Source organism: Canis lupus, chromosome 1 (assembly GCF_003254725.2).
Source record: "Canis lupus dingo isolate Sandy chromosome 1, ASM325472v2, whole genome shotgun sequence".
NCBI classification, from domain to species: domain Eukaryota; kingdom Metazoa; phylum Chordata; class Mammalia; order Carnivora; family Canidae; genus Canis; species Canis lupus.
The window spans coordinates 112013566-112028748 of NC_064243.1; the positions used below are offsets into that span (position 1 = coordinate 112013566).

The 15183-nt window shown below is 41.9% G+C and overlaps 1 long non-coding RNA gene across 1 annotated transcript in view; it reads right to left on the reverse strand.

Moving 5' to 3' along the window:
• LOC112645384 (uncharacterized) overlaps nt 1–15183 on the reverse strand; it is a 206574-nt gene that overhangs the window by 142061 nt on the left and 49330 nt on the right. Inside the window, exons 5-7 of the long non-coding RNA XR_004813241.2 lie at nt 14861–14915; nt 8099–8234; nt 7676–7810 (exon numbers count right to left, since the gene is read on the reverse strand). This is a non-coding gene — a long non-coding RNA (uncharacterized LOC112645384). The remainder of the gene's footprint in view (nt 1–7675; nt 7811–8098; nt 8235–14860; nt 14916–15183) is intronic.

Here is a 15183-nt window from a genome sequence, read left to right on the forward strand (position 1 = left end):
GACCTAAACTTGAGACACCTGGGTGGCTCAGGGGTTGAGCATCTGTCTTCAACTCAGGGTGTGATCCCGGGGTCTGGAATCGAGTCCCACTTCAGGCTCCCTGCGAGGAGTCCACTTCTCCCTCTGCCTCTCTCTCTCTCCCTCTCTCTCTGTGTCTCTCATGAATAAATAAATAATTTTTTAAAAACAAAAAAAAGGGGATCCCTGGGTGGCGCAGCGGTTTGGCGCCTGCCTTTGGCCCAGGGCGCGATCCTGGAGACGCGGGATCGAATCCCACGTCAGGCTCCCGGTGCATGGAGCCTGCTTCTCCCTCTGCCTGTGTCTCTGCCTCTCTCTCTCTCTCTGTGACTATCATAAATAAATAAAATCTTAAAAAAAAAAATAAAAAAAAAAAATAAAATAAAAACAAAAAAAAGTCCTAAGCTTAAGACCTAAAACCATAAAACTCCTAAAAAAATATATAGATACTAATCTGTTGGATATCAGCCTTTAGCAATATTCTTCTGGATCTGTCTCCTTAGGCAAGGGGAACAAAACAAAAAATAAACTATTTTGCACAGCAAAGGAAAACCATCAACAAAATGAAAAAGCACTGTACTGAATGGGAGAAGATATTTGCAAATGACATATCTGATAAGAGGGTTAATATCCAAAATATATAAAGAATTCATAAACTCAATACCAAAAAAAAACCCAATTAAAAAATGGGCAGAGCCTGGCCAGCTCAGTCAATGGAGCATGCGACTCTTGATCTCAGGGTCCTGAGTTCAAGCCCACAGGGTGTAGAATTTACTTATTAAAAGAAAATTAAGGCAGCCCTGGTGTCACAGCGGTTTAGCACCACCTGCAGCCCAGGGTGTGATCCTGGAGACCCGGGATCGAGTCCCATATCGGGTTCCCTGCATGGAGCCTGCTTCTCCCTCTGCCTGTATCTCTGCCTCTCTCTCTGTGTGTCTCTCATGAATAAATAAATAAAAATCTTTAAAATAAAATAAAAAAGAAAAGAAAATTAAAAATAAACTTTAAAAAAAATGGGCAGAGGATCTGAATAAGTACTTCCCAAAGACAACATATACAGATGGCCAAGAGTTACAGGAAAAGATGTTCAGCATCACTAATCATCAGAAAAATGCAAATCAAAACCACAATGAGATATCACCTCATACCAGTCAGAATGGCTAGTATCAAAATGACAAGAAATAACAAGTACTGGCAAGGATATGGAAAAAAGGGAACCCTTGTGCACTGTTGATGGGAATGTAAATTGGTTCAGCCACTATGGAAAACAGTATGGACGTTGCTCAAAAAATTAAAAACAGAAATACCATATGATCCAGCAGTTCCACTTCTAGGTATTTACCTGCGGAAAACAAAACACTAATTCAAAAAGATAAATGCACCCCTACATTTATTGCAGCATTATTTACAATAGACAAGATGTGAAAGCAACCTAAGTGTCAACTGATAAATGAATAGATTTAAAAAATATGGTATACACACACACACACACACACACACACACACACACACACTGGGATATTACTCAGCCATAAAAAAGAATGTAATCATACCAGCATGGATGGACTTAGATGGTATTATGCTAAGTGAAAAAGAAAGAAAACAAATACCATATGATTTCACCTATATGTGGAATCTAAACAAACAAAACAGAAATAAACTCATAAATACAGAGAACAAGTTGGTAGTTGCCATAGGGGAGGTGTGTGAGGGGGGATGGGTGAAAGAGGTGAAGGGATTAACAAGTACAAACTTCCCAGGACCCCTTGTGGCTCAGTTGGTTAAGCAGCTGGCTCCTGGTTTCAGCTCAGGTCATAATCTCCTGGTCATGATCTCCCAATCCTGAGGTGAGCCCCATATCGGGCTCCATGGTGAGCCTGCTTAAGATTCTCTCTCTCCTCTCCCTCTAACCCTTTTCCCACTTCCCACTACCACACCCCACCCAACTCCCACATGCACGTGCTCTCTAAAAAAAAAAAAGTAAGTATAAACTCCCAGTTATAAAATAAAGTCATGGGCATGAAAAGCACAGCATAGGGAATACAGTCAATAATACTGTAATAACTTTGAATGGTGACAGATGGTAACTACACTTGTAGTATGCATTTCATTATGTATATAATTGTTGAATCACCACATTGTACACCTGAAACTAATATAATATTGTATATCAACTATACTTCAATTTAAAGATTTTATTTATTTATTTGAGAGAGAATATGTGAGCACAAGCAGAGGGGAGAGTCAGAGGGAGAGGGAGAAGCAGGCTCCCCACTGAGCAGGGAATCTAACACAGGGCTCAATCCCAGGACCCTAGGATCATGACCTCAGCTGAAGGCAGATGCTTAACCGACTGAGCCACCCAGGCACTCCAACTAGACTTCAATTTAAAGAATGTGTTAACTGCTGGTAATGGTAGCAGTAGCTCAGCCCACAATACCAAACATTTTGAAACTCTCATCTAATTTGGATTGTTGGAAAAAAAAAAAAAATAATAATTTGGATTGTTGGGGTTTTTTTAAGATTTATTTAGTTAGTTAGTTGGTTAAGAGAGAGAGAGGGAGACCTGGGGGAGGGGCAGAGGGAGATAGAGAATTCCTGCTGAGTGCAGAGCCCAACCCAAGGCTCCATCCCAGGACCCCAAGATCATGACTCGGGCTGAAATCAAGAGTTGGTCATTTAACTGACTGAGCCACCCAGGCACCCCTAAATCTCATCTAATTTGTACTTGTTATTTATCCTCTTTTTGTTAAACTGTATACTTGTAAAGTAGGGACTATCTATATCTTATTTATCTCTATATCCCCACAACCTACCCTAAGGCCATATCCACAATAGCCACTAATCAAGCAACTCTTCTTTCAGGCACTAAGGAAGGGACCCCACCCAAAGCCTTCACCTAGCCCCCTTTATTGCTCTGGATTATACCCTTAATTCCTACAATTCTTTGGCTTCCTTTAGCTCCTTTCTTTGTTTCCACCTCCTCCCTTACTCTCCTCCAGAGATGTTCATTCACTAATGGTGCTCTCTGGTATCTTCCCTGGCAGATGTTCCAATGCCTCCTTTTTTTCTCTCCCCACAGCTGTATTATCTAAATAGCCTGTGCATCATTTATTCTGCAATTCATTAGGATGAAGGGAGGCTGAATTTCTTGATCATTGGTCTCATACCTATTTGTGAGAAGTAGAATCTTCTAGAAAAGAGAAAAGCAGGTAAGACGGTAACATTAAAGCCTTCAAATATAGCTCCATCATTAAGAAAATCCTGTAGATACATTTGTTCAATCAGCTAACATCTCACTGGGGTTTTGAGAGGGTCAGAAACTGCTGGGGAGTAAAGGGAAACGTGAAGGGCAGGAAGTTCAGCTATATGTTCATTTTTGTTTTGCAAATTTCAGGGTTCCCCACTGCCAATAAACATCTTCATTTTTCCCTGTAGCAGAGACTCAAAGAGAAAGAGAATATGAATATCCAGAGCTTAAGAACTAAAAAGATACAAGACTATTGATAGCTACAGACTCTACAGATGAAGCAGGAAGAGGGTCAGATGCAGGCTTCCCTCAAATCACAGCTCTGTACAAAGTGCACTCTGCCCTGGGCAGTGTCTCCCCAACAGTGGGAAATGCTGGTAGAACATTAACTACCAGGACCAGAAGGAAACGGAGCCCTCTGAAGTACCTCTCCTTACTCATTCTCCCCGGGCTTCCACTGGCATAACAATTCAAGGCCAGATTTCCAGCCCCAGTATTTAGTGGGGTTTTTTATTTTGGGGGGTTTATTTCCTGTAAAAAAAGGCTGAGGAGGGGATCACAAAGCAGAAAATGGGACACTGGAGAAAGTCCCATTAAAAAGAGCACTTGAAAAAATTTTAAATTAGGGATCCCTGGGTGACGCAGCAGTTTGGCGCCTGCCTTTGGCCCAGGGCGCGATCCTGGAGACCCAGGATCGAATCCCACATCGGGCTCCCGGTGCATGGAGCCTGCTTCTCCCTCTGCCTGTGTCTCTGCCTCTCTCTCTCTCTCTCTGTGTGTGACTATCATAAATAAATTAAAAATGTGTGACTATCATAAATAAATAAAAATTTATTTTAAAAAAATTTTTAATTAAATTTAAAAATAAAAAAATAAAAATAAAAATAAAATAAAATAAAAAGAGCAGCTTAGGGCAGCCCGGGTGGCTCAGCGGTTTAGCGCTGCCTTCAGCCCAGGGCCTGATCCTGGAGACCCAGGATCAAATTCCATGTCAGGCTCCTTGCATGGAGCTTCCTTCTCCGTCTGCCTGTGTCTCTGCCTCTCTCTCTCTCTCTCTCTCTCTCTCTCTCTCTCTCCCCCTCATGAACAAATAAATAAAATCTTAAAAAAAAAAAAAGAGCAGCTTAGACATGAGAAAATGCTCCACATCACTTGCCCTCAGGGAAATACAAATCAAAACCACAATGAGATACCACCTCACACCAGTAAGAATGATAAAAATTAACAAGATAGGAAACAACAAATGTTGGAGAGGATGTGGAGAAAGGGGAGCCCTCTTGCACTGTTGGTGGGAATGTGAACTGGTACAGCCACTCTGGAAAACTGTGTGGAGGTTCCTCAAAGAGTTAAAAATAGAACTGCCCTATGACCCAGCAATTGCGCTGCTGGGGATTTACCCCAAAGATACAGATGCAGTGAAATGCCAGAACACCTGCGCCCCAATGTTTATAACTGCAATGTCCACAATAGCCAAACTGTGGAAGAGGCCTCGGTGTCCATCAAAAGATGAATGGATAAAGAAGCTGTGGTCTATGTATACAATGGAGTATTACTCAGCCATTAGAAACGACAAATACCCATCATTGGCTTCAACGTGGATGGAACTGGAGGGTATTATGCTGAGTGAAGTAAGTCAATCGGAGAAGGACAAACATATGGTCTCATTCATTTGGGGAATATAAAAAATAGTGAAAGGGAATAAAGGGGAAAGGAGAGAAAATACTGGGAAATATCAGTGAGGATGACAGAACATGAGAGACTCCTAACTCTGGGAAACCATCAAAGGGTAGTAGAAAAGGAGGTGGGCGGGGGGTTGGGGTAACTGGGTGATGGGCACTGAGGGGGGCACTTGATGGGATGAGCACTGGGTGTTATGCTATATGTTGGCAAATTGAACTCCAATAAAAGAATTTTTTAAATAAAAAAATAAAATTAAAAAAAATTTAAGTTTACAAAAAAAAAGAGCAGCTTTTATATACAAAAAATATATATATATCCAAAATAACAACAACAAAAAAAAGGGCAGCTTAGGGGTGCCTGGGTAGCTTATTGATTGAGCATCTGCCTTCGGCTCAGGGCATGATCCCGGGATTGCCGGGATCTGGGATTGAGTCCCGCATTGGGCTACTTGCGGGGAGCCTGCTTCTCCCTCTGCCTATGTCTCTGTCACTCTCTCTGTGTGTCTCTCATGAATAAATAAATAAAATCTTTAAAACTAATAATAGGGGAGCCCTGGTGGCACAGCCGTTTAGCGCCGCCTGCAGCCCAGGATGTGATCCTGGAGACCTGGGATCAAGGCCCACATTGGGCTCCCTGAATGGAGCCTATTTCTCCCTCTGCCTGTGTCTCTGCCTCTCTCTCTCTCTGTGTCTCTCATGAATAAATAAATAAAATCTTTTTAAAAAAACAAAAAAGAAAAGCTTTTAAAAATAAATAAATAAATAATAAATAAATAAATACATACATACATACATACATACATACATACATACATAAATAAATAAATAAATAAAAGAGCAGCTTAGAAGTACCTGGGTGTCGCAGTGGCTGAGCGTCTGCCTTGGCTCAGGTTGTGATCCCAGGGTTCTGGGATGGAGTCCCACTTTGGGCTCCCCAAAGGGAGCCTGCTTCTCCCTCTGCTTATGTCTCTGCCTCTCTCTCTGTGTCTCTCATGAATAAATAAATAAAACCTTTAAAAAAAGGGACACCTAGGTGGCTTAGCAGTTGAGTGTCTGCTTTTGGTTCTGGGCGTGATCCCGGAGTTCTGGGATCGAGTCCCATGTTGGACTTTCTGCATGGAGCCTACTTCTCCCTCTGCCTAGGTCTCTGTCTCTCTGTCTCTCTCTCTCTCTCTCTCTGTGTGTCTCTCTCTGTGTCTCTCATGAATGAATGAATGAATGAATGAATGAATGAATGAATAAATAAATAAATAAATAAATAAATAAATAAATAAAACCTTGAAAAAAAAATGAAGCAGCTTAGGGACTCCTTGATGGCTCAATCAGTTAAGCCTCTGACTCTTGGTTTCAGCTCAGGTCATGATCTCAGAGTGGTGAGACTGAGCCCTGCATTAGTCTCCATGCTCAGCAGGGAGTCTGCTGGAGATTCTCTCTCCCTCTCCCTCTGCCCCTCCCCCCTGCTCACTCACTCTTTCTAATAAATAAATAAATCTTTAAAAAAAAAAAGAGCAGCTTAAGCATGCTTTGTTTAAAGGTCAAAGTCTTGCGCAGTGTGCCACTCTCTCTTTAAAGCCTCTCTGTGTCAATGAGCCTTGCCCTATCTGACCCCAGAACTCCTCTTATCTGGAGACTAGAGCAAGGGAGGAAAAGGGGAACTGGGAATAGGAAGACAAATAAATTAAAGCAGAGTGGGAGGCCCCCTGTAATACTAGGTGTGATTACTAAGGAAGTGAAACTGGTCTTATGTAGGGCTCAGACTAGTTTTGAAACTCTACATGATAAATACCAAACTGTTTTGAGTAACAACTCAAAGTTAGAATAAATGTATAGCCACCCAGGACAACTACTTTTTTTTCTTTCCAGGACAACTACTTTTAAAGTGCCAGTATTTATTGGATATGTTATCCAAACTCATGTGAGTCTCATAATTTTCTTGTCTTAACTTAAATAGGACCAAGGAACAATTTGATACTACTAGGAGGTTGAGGAGAAAGGAAAGAGCAGGGAAGACAGGAGTGTATATGGTAGCAGAGATGATGGCCATGTAAAGAGAAGAGCCAAAGAGAGGTGTAATAAAAAAGAAACAAAACATTCCTATTGTAAATACAAAGAGGGAAACATGATTTAATTGTGGCTAAAATCAGGGCACCTGGGTGGCTCAGTGGTTGAGTGTCTGCCTTTGGCTCAGGGTGTGATCCTGGGGTCGTGGGATTGAGTCTCACATCAGGCTCCCCAGAGGGAGCCTGCTTCTCCCTCTCCCCATGTCTCTGCCTCTCTAAAATGGGCCTTTCAAAACCCTAAGTATTTGCTAACTTATAAAGATCCAGTGGAGATGCAAACAGTTGCCCTTTCCTCTCCCTCTCTTTTTGTGCCAGCAGCAGAGTCTCCACCCCAGTTTCTCTCTGTGGGAGTGCTCACTTGTTATTGTTCTTAGAGAAGCTGTGGTTTCAGAAATGGAAAAGGGAAGAATCTGCCTAAGCAGCAAGTGCAAAAGAGGTCCTGACCCTAGGACTGACGGTCAGGAAGGCTGTCCTGCCTGCCCCCCGGGGCAGTTACTCAAAAGTATCATCTCCACACTGCCTAAAAATTTCACCCCACTTTATTAAATTACTTGATATCTCACCCAGTTGATTTAGCAAATGATTATGAGATTAGAGGGCTTTTAGCTACACATGTATCACTTGAATGGTCATGCTGCTTTCCCCTCAACCACCTACCTCAGACCTACCATGGGGCTCTGATGGAGCAGGGTTGGGAAGAGGACTCAAAAGCAAGGAAAATTGGGGCCTTCCATGAGGAGCAGGGTGGACCTCAGTCAGGTACTATAGCGGAGGGCTGATGGAAGCATCCAAGTCCTATGTGCCTGAAATCTCAGAAAAGAGAGAAGCTTTACATGAGAAGCATTTGGGAGATGAAAGGGTATCAAAGGTAAGTATCATTTTAAAAGTGTGCCCCATGTTAATTCAATTCCAGGAAAGGTAGATCAAACTATTTTCCTTTCTCTGAATATTTCTAAAATTCAGGACCTAAGTATATTAGTCAAGGTTCTCCAGAAAAACAGAACCAATAGGATGGATATATATTGAGATACAGAGATTAGATAGACAGACAGACAGATACAAAAAAAGAGATTTATAAAGAATTGGCTCACTTGATTAAAGAGGCTGACAAGTCCCAAGATCTTCCGGGTAAGTCAGGAAGCTAGAGACCAAGGGAGCCAAAGGTGTAGTTCTAGTCCAAAAGCCGGCAGGCTCCAAACCAGGAAGAGCCAATGTTTCAGTTCAAGTCTGAAGGCAGAAAAAAGCTGATGTCCCAGACAGCCAGGAGGAATTCTTTCGTACTCAGAGGAAGGTCAACCTTTTTGTTCTATTCGAGCCATCAACTAATTGGATGAGGTCTACCCACATTGGGGAGGGCAATTTGCTTTACTCAGTTTACCAATTTAAATGTTAATCTCATACAAAAACCTTCAGAATAATGTTTAACCAATATCTGAGCACCCCACGGCCCAGTCAAGTTGACATGTAAAATTAACCACCACATTACACCAGTAATATAGTTCTGTCACATGGTTCATTCAACATTTACAAGGTCCTGTGCTATGAAATACATAAAATTAGATCCTTTCCTCCTAGGGGGAATAAGAATGATAACTCATATATAATTCTAGTAATAGCATTAAGTACTATGAGGGGGTCTAAAAGCTGAGATGTTCAGGGTAGCAAGACTATTTCTTCCACAGGGTTTCAGCGAAAGAGGGTAGCATTTCAGCAGGGAACTGAAGGATGATGGTAATGGCATAAAGGAGGAGGCATTCCTAATGAAGAAAAGAAACCGAAAGACAAAGAATCAGGAAAACATGGTGAGTCATCTAGTCTAACTGTAGTTTAAAATATGTGAGGAGAGGGGCGCTTGAGTGGCTCAGTTGGTTAAGCCTCTGCCTTCAGCTCAGGTCATTATTCTGGGGTCCTGGGATTGAGCCCCACACTGGGCTTGCTGCTCATTGGAGAGCCTGCTTCTCCCTCTGCCCCGCTGGTGTTTGTTCTCTCTCTCTCTCTCTCTCTCTCAAATGAATAAGTAAAATCTTAAAAAAATAATAAAATATATAAGGAAAAACAAAAGCAATTTGTATAATGGTAGGTGGTAAAGGAAACCTAGAGGTTCCCAATCACCCAATAGGACTTTCTAAGAACCTACAGCTTTTGGCCTAGAACCTAGAACCATTCTGAATTGTTTCAGTTCAGCTTTTAAATAGTTGTGAGAAGTAACTTACTTCCCATGCTGCTAACTTCTCCCATCTCTTAGAGTTCCTCTCCTCCAGGCCTCGGTATGCCTAGTTACCCACTACACTACAAATTTAAAAGGCTTTTGAGGGGGTCAGCAAGCAGGGTGCTGCCAGTGTGGAAGGGGAGTAGGGCCATGGAGAAGCTGTCCTGAGGGCCCAGGACAACTGACCTCACAGGTCCTGGATGCCTCATTCCTTAGTGTCAATACCAGGTAGAAGTAATTTGTCTTCTGCTTCGTGTCTGGCATTTTCTTCTCTATCCTTAGAACTGGATTTCTGTGAGGGGCACCTGGGTGGCTCAGTTGGTTGGGTGTCTGCCTTTGGCTCAGGTCATGATCCTGGGATCCTGGGATTGAGCCCCACTTTGGGCTCCCCGCTCAGTGGGGAGCCTGCTTCTCCCTCTCCCTCTGCCCAGCTGGTGTTCTCCTTCTCTCTCAAATGAACAAATAAAATCTTAAAAAAAAAAAAAAGAACTGGATTTCTGTGGCTTCCTGGTGGCCTAAAGCTTTCTGCAGCATTTTATACCCTTGGAAATACTGCTGCATTAGCCAGGGCATGCTTTTTAATGGGACCCAGGAAGCAACTCAAGAAAATGTTTGAAACAACAAGATTGCTTGCAACAATTATGCTTTTGTGTTCCATATTTATCTTGTATGCTGCTCTCTGTGTCATAAGAGGAGACTGGCCCTATTCTGCATATTGCAGTTCTTGTCAATAACCTGGTATAGTCATATAGTCATACAACCCATATGCAACCCATATGGTTGAGTTCTGTCTTGCCATTTCTAGTCCTCTAAAAATCTTTAAACGTGAACATTAAAATACCAAAAACCTTTAGTACATGTACATTAAAATATGATATAAAAGGCAAAATAAATAAATATAAATAAAAGGCTTTTGAGGAGGAATAAGCACCTAATCAACATTTACAATATATTTCATGAAACATATTTAAAGTACCAAAAAATGAATTTCAAAATCACGGAACAAATGTCTACCATCACCCACAATATATCATGCACTGTGGTAAGTCTTAGTAATATAAAAATTAATAAAAATATGCTTAGGTGCCAGTCTCGAGTTGCTTCCTGTCCCTCAGTCACAACACTTGTCATTCTACTCTGTTAACTGCCTGTTTATCTGATTCTCTTATGAGACCATGAGCTCCTTAAGGACCACTAAAACCTTTAGTTTTTATTTCCAGTATATGCCCAATATAATGCTTACTATTTAGTAGGCATTCAGGAAACTAAATACTTATTAAGAGATTGATTGAATGAATGAATGAAAAATATCAAGCATTTATGAGAATCTGTGTATGAGGCACATGGAAAAGCCTCAGATTTAATGAATATTTATTAGGTACCTATAATGTCAGTAGTTCTTGGCAGTTACTTTAAAAGTCAGAAGCAGAAGTGTTCTATAGTTTTTAGGGTATAGATCCTTTACCTCTTTGGTTAGGTTTATTCCTAGGTATCTTATGCTTATTCCATGCTCATGAGTTGGAAGAATTAATATTGTGAAATTGTCTGTGCTACCCAGGGCAATTTACACATTTAATGCAATCCGTATCAAAATACCATGGACTTTCTTCAGAGAGTTGGAACAAATCATCTTAAGATTTGTGTAGAATCAGAAAAGACCCTGAATAGTCAGGGGAATATTAAAAAAGAAAACCAGAGCCAGGGGCATCACAATGCCAGATTTCAGGTTGTACTACAAAGCTGTGATCATCAAGACAGTGTGGCCTGGCACAAAAACAGACACATAGATCAATGGAACAGAACAGAGAATCCAGAAATGACCCTCAACTCTATGGTCAATTAATATTTGACAAAGCAGGAAAGACTATCCACTGGAAAAAGGACAGTCTCTTCAATAAATGGTGCTGGGAAAATTGGACAGCCACATGCAGAAGAATGAAACTAGACCATTCTCTTACACCATACACAAAGATAAACTCAAAATGGATGAAAGATCTAAATGTAAAACAAGAATCCATCAAAATCCTAGAGGAGAACACAGGCGACACCCTTTTTGAACTTGCCACAGCAACTTCTTGCAAGATACATCTATGAAGGCAAGGGAAACAAAAGCAAAAATGAATTATTGGGACTTCATCAAGATAAAATCTTCTGCACAGCAAAAGAAACAGTCAACAAAACTAAAAGACAACCTACAGAATGGGAGAAGATACCTGCAAATGACGTATCAGATAAAGGGCTAGTATCCAAGATCTATAAAGAACTTATTAAATTCAACAGCAAAGAAACAAACAATCCAATCATTAAATGGGCAAAAGACATGAACAGAAATTCCACAGAAGAAGACATAGACATGGCCAACAAGCACATGAGAAAATGCTCCACATCATGTGCCATCAGGGAAACACAAATCAAAACCACAATGAGATACCACCTCACACCAGTGAGAATGGGGAAAATTAACAAGACAGGAAACAAATGTTGGCCAGGATATGGAGAAAGGCCCTCTTGCAGTGTTGGTGGGAATGTGAACAGCCACTCTGGAAAACTGTGTGGAGGTTCCTCAAAGAGCTAAAAATAGAACTGCCCTATGACCCAGCAATTGCACTGCTGGGGATTTACCCCAAAGATACTGATGCAGTGAAATGCCGGAACACCTGTGCCCCAATGTTCATAGCAGCAATGTCCACAATAGCCAAACTGTGGAAGGAGCCTCAGTGTCCATCAAAAGATGGATAAAGAAGATGTGGTTTATGTATACAATGGAATATTACTCAGCCATTAGAAATGACAAATACCCACCATTTGCTTCAATGTGGATGGAACTGGAGGGTATTATGCTGAGTGAAGTACGTCAATCGGAGAAGGACAAACAGTGTATGTTCTCATTCATTTGGGGAATATAAATAATAGTGAAAGGGAATAAAGGGGAAAGGAGGGAAAATGAGTGGGAAATATCAGTGAGGATGACAGAACATGAGAGACTCCTAACTCTGGGAAATGAACAAGGGGGTAGTAGAAAGGGAGGTGGGCAGGCTTTGGGGTGACTGGGTGACAGGCACTGAGGGGGGCACTTGGAGGGATGAGCACTGGGTGATATGCTATATGTTGGCAAATTGAAAAGAAAGAAAGAAAGAAAGAAAGAAAGAAAGAAAGAAAGAAAGAAGAAAGAAAGAAAGAAAGAAAGAAAGAAAGAGAGAAAGAAAGAAAAAGGAAGGAAGAAAGGAAGGAAGGAAGGAAGGAAGGAAGGAAGGAAGGAAGGAAGGAAGAAGGAAAGAAGGAAAAGAGAAAGAAAAAAAGAGAAGTAAAGACACAGCTTCCAACCTTAAGTTGCTTTCAGAGGACTGAGGGAAGTTAAATATATACTCAGTCAGATAAAAAATAGGTCATAATGACAATACAATCATGCTATTAAAGTTATCAAAAGGGCAACGGGAAGGCCATAGCCACAACCACATTGTTTTCCAGAGCTGTTCTTACAATCACCCTAGTTATTCTGGCTAGGTAAGAACAAACCTTTTCTACTTAATTCAGCCAAGACTAATTTTTCAGTAGGAACTATGAACAGAAACAAGAAAAGAAAAAATACAAAAAAAAAAAAAATTTTTTTTTCCAAAGAAAAACATTTCCAGCCAAGGATAGCCAGAGCCTAACCAGGGAATTCTCACTGGATACCACATGCCAAAGTCTGAACTTCCTAGATTAACAGATCCAGTTCCTCAGGCCCCTGCGCCAAGGATTTGACCTGACTTTGTTTTCACTCCCTTTTAGGAAAACCTGGGTGGCTCTGTGTGTAAACTGGCAGGTCCAGATGGGGTGGGGGTGGGGGAGTGGTTTACTTCTCTTTCTGCCCTCTAAGTATCTCTCTTGAGCTTTAATCTGGACTGAGCTTACTGGCAGCCAACTCTTTTGTCCTACCTACAGACCACTCTAATTTTGAAACCCTGGAATTTCTTCTAAAATTTTGCCTGAAACTCACCTTTCTCTGTCTTTTTTAAAGAACCTGTTTGGGGTAGGGGGAGCCTGGGTGGCTCAGTCGGTTGAGCATCTAACTCTTTTGGTTTGGGCTCAGGTCATAATCTCAGGGTGGGGGGATCAAGCCCTGCATTGGGCTCTGCACTCTGTGTGGAGTCTGCTTCTCTCCCTCTGCTCCAACCCCCCACTTGCTCATCATGTGCACACACTCAGTTTCTCTCTCTCTCTCAAATAAATAAATAAATAAATCTTTTAAAAAATCCTATCTGGAATATCTGCCTTTGCCTGAACTTTGTCAAGGATGGATGGTTCTATCCTTTAGGGGTATCCAACTGGTTTCCTCTCCTTCCTCTAAACTTACGCTGCTTGGTCTCCTCTCAGATACTTTCTTCGAATGCCACTCTGTCATCCTCCCAAACTTTGCACATGTATACAGTTCACTTGTTTAGGAAGCCTTCTCTGAGCAGCCTAGTCCAGGGAAGCTCTCCTACATCTGAACCCCAAAAATTCTCATGTCTGTTATACTTGGGGCCCTGTGTTACATTATATGCTGCCCCTATGACATTGTGATTTATGTTTACTTGTCTCATTACCGCTGACCCCGCCCAGACTATAACTTCCTTAAAGGCAAAAAACCGTATGTTATATTCCCCCACCCCTCAACTTCACCCAACCATGACTGAGAGCAGTTACTGAGCACCTACAGTATGTGAATTGTTGTTCTGGTGCTTTATGTATGTTATTTCCCTTGATCCTCACAATTTTCTCACAAATGAGAAAATTGAGAGTCAGAGAACATGAATAAAAGGCCAAGGCCACCCAGTTAAAAAGTGGCAAAGCCATGAAGGAAATCCAAAGCCTTGTGGCCTCTAAACCCCGCTGGCACCTCAAGTGGAGTAGGTGTGCCGGAACCGTTCATTGCTGACCAAGCCGTTCCCAGGGCCAGGTGGAGAGCCAAGGTACACAACACCAGGTAGCAGAGCCAGCTTGATACCGCCCTCCTCTGAAGCCCACATATGGGTCTCTCTGGCTTCCAGGCACAACCCCTTCCCCTGTGCCAATTTAGGCAGTAGCCTCACTCTGTTCCACAGGTGGCTTATTTGGAAAACCTGGGTGGCTCTGTGTGTAAACTGGCAGGTCCAGTTTACACACATTAAACGCATTAGATGTCAGGAAGTGAGAGGTCAAACTCCTCTGAAGCAGAATCAGAGAAGTGATTCTCGAGCATTGGCTTGCAGGGAGGGAGCCCCTCCCTATGGCCACCCAGTTTCAGCTTCTGTGTTTTCCTTTCGGGGCCTGTTGGGCAACTTTAGGATTACAAGGACAAGACTTTTGCCAATAAGCCCTATCTAAAAGAGACAGATTGGTAGGAGCCCTGACACTGTGTAAACTCCATGTCAGCAGGAGGACTCCTGTGCCTCCCTTTTGACCCGGACTCAGGGCCACATCTTCCAGCTGCCCATGTGTTAGCAGGCTCCTCCACTCTGGTAGAAAGAGGTACCATTTACGGAGCACCTAGTATGCGCCAAGCACTATACCCAGTGCTTTAAATGTTGGTCTCTATGAATTCTTGTTAACATACTAGGAATAAAAGGTCTAGTACAGTAGTTAGGGACACAAACTCTGGGGTCAAACTGCCCAAGTTCAGAATCTCAGCTCCACCACTTACACATTGCATTAACTTGGTCCTGCTACTTAACTTCTCTGTGCCTTCATTTCTTCATCTGAAAAATAGCAATTACATTAGCACTTAATTCCTAGAAATGTATGAGGATTAATTGAATTAATAAATAGGCACTCAATGCATATTTCTCTTATAGTAAGTATTACGTAGGTATCATCTCCATTTGAAAGGAGTGTAGCAACTGGGTATTAAGAGAGCTTAAAAATAAAAAAATAAATAAATAAAAATAAAGGGGATCCCTGGGTGGCGCAGCGGTTTAGCGCCTGCCTTTGGCCCAGGGCGCGATCCTGGAGACCCGGGGTCGAATT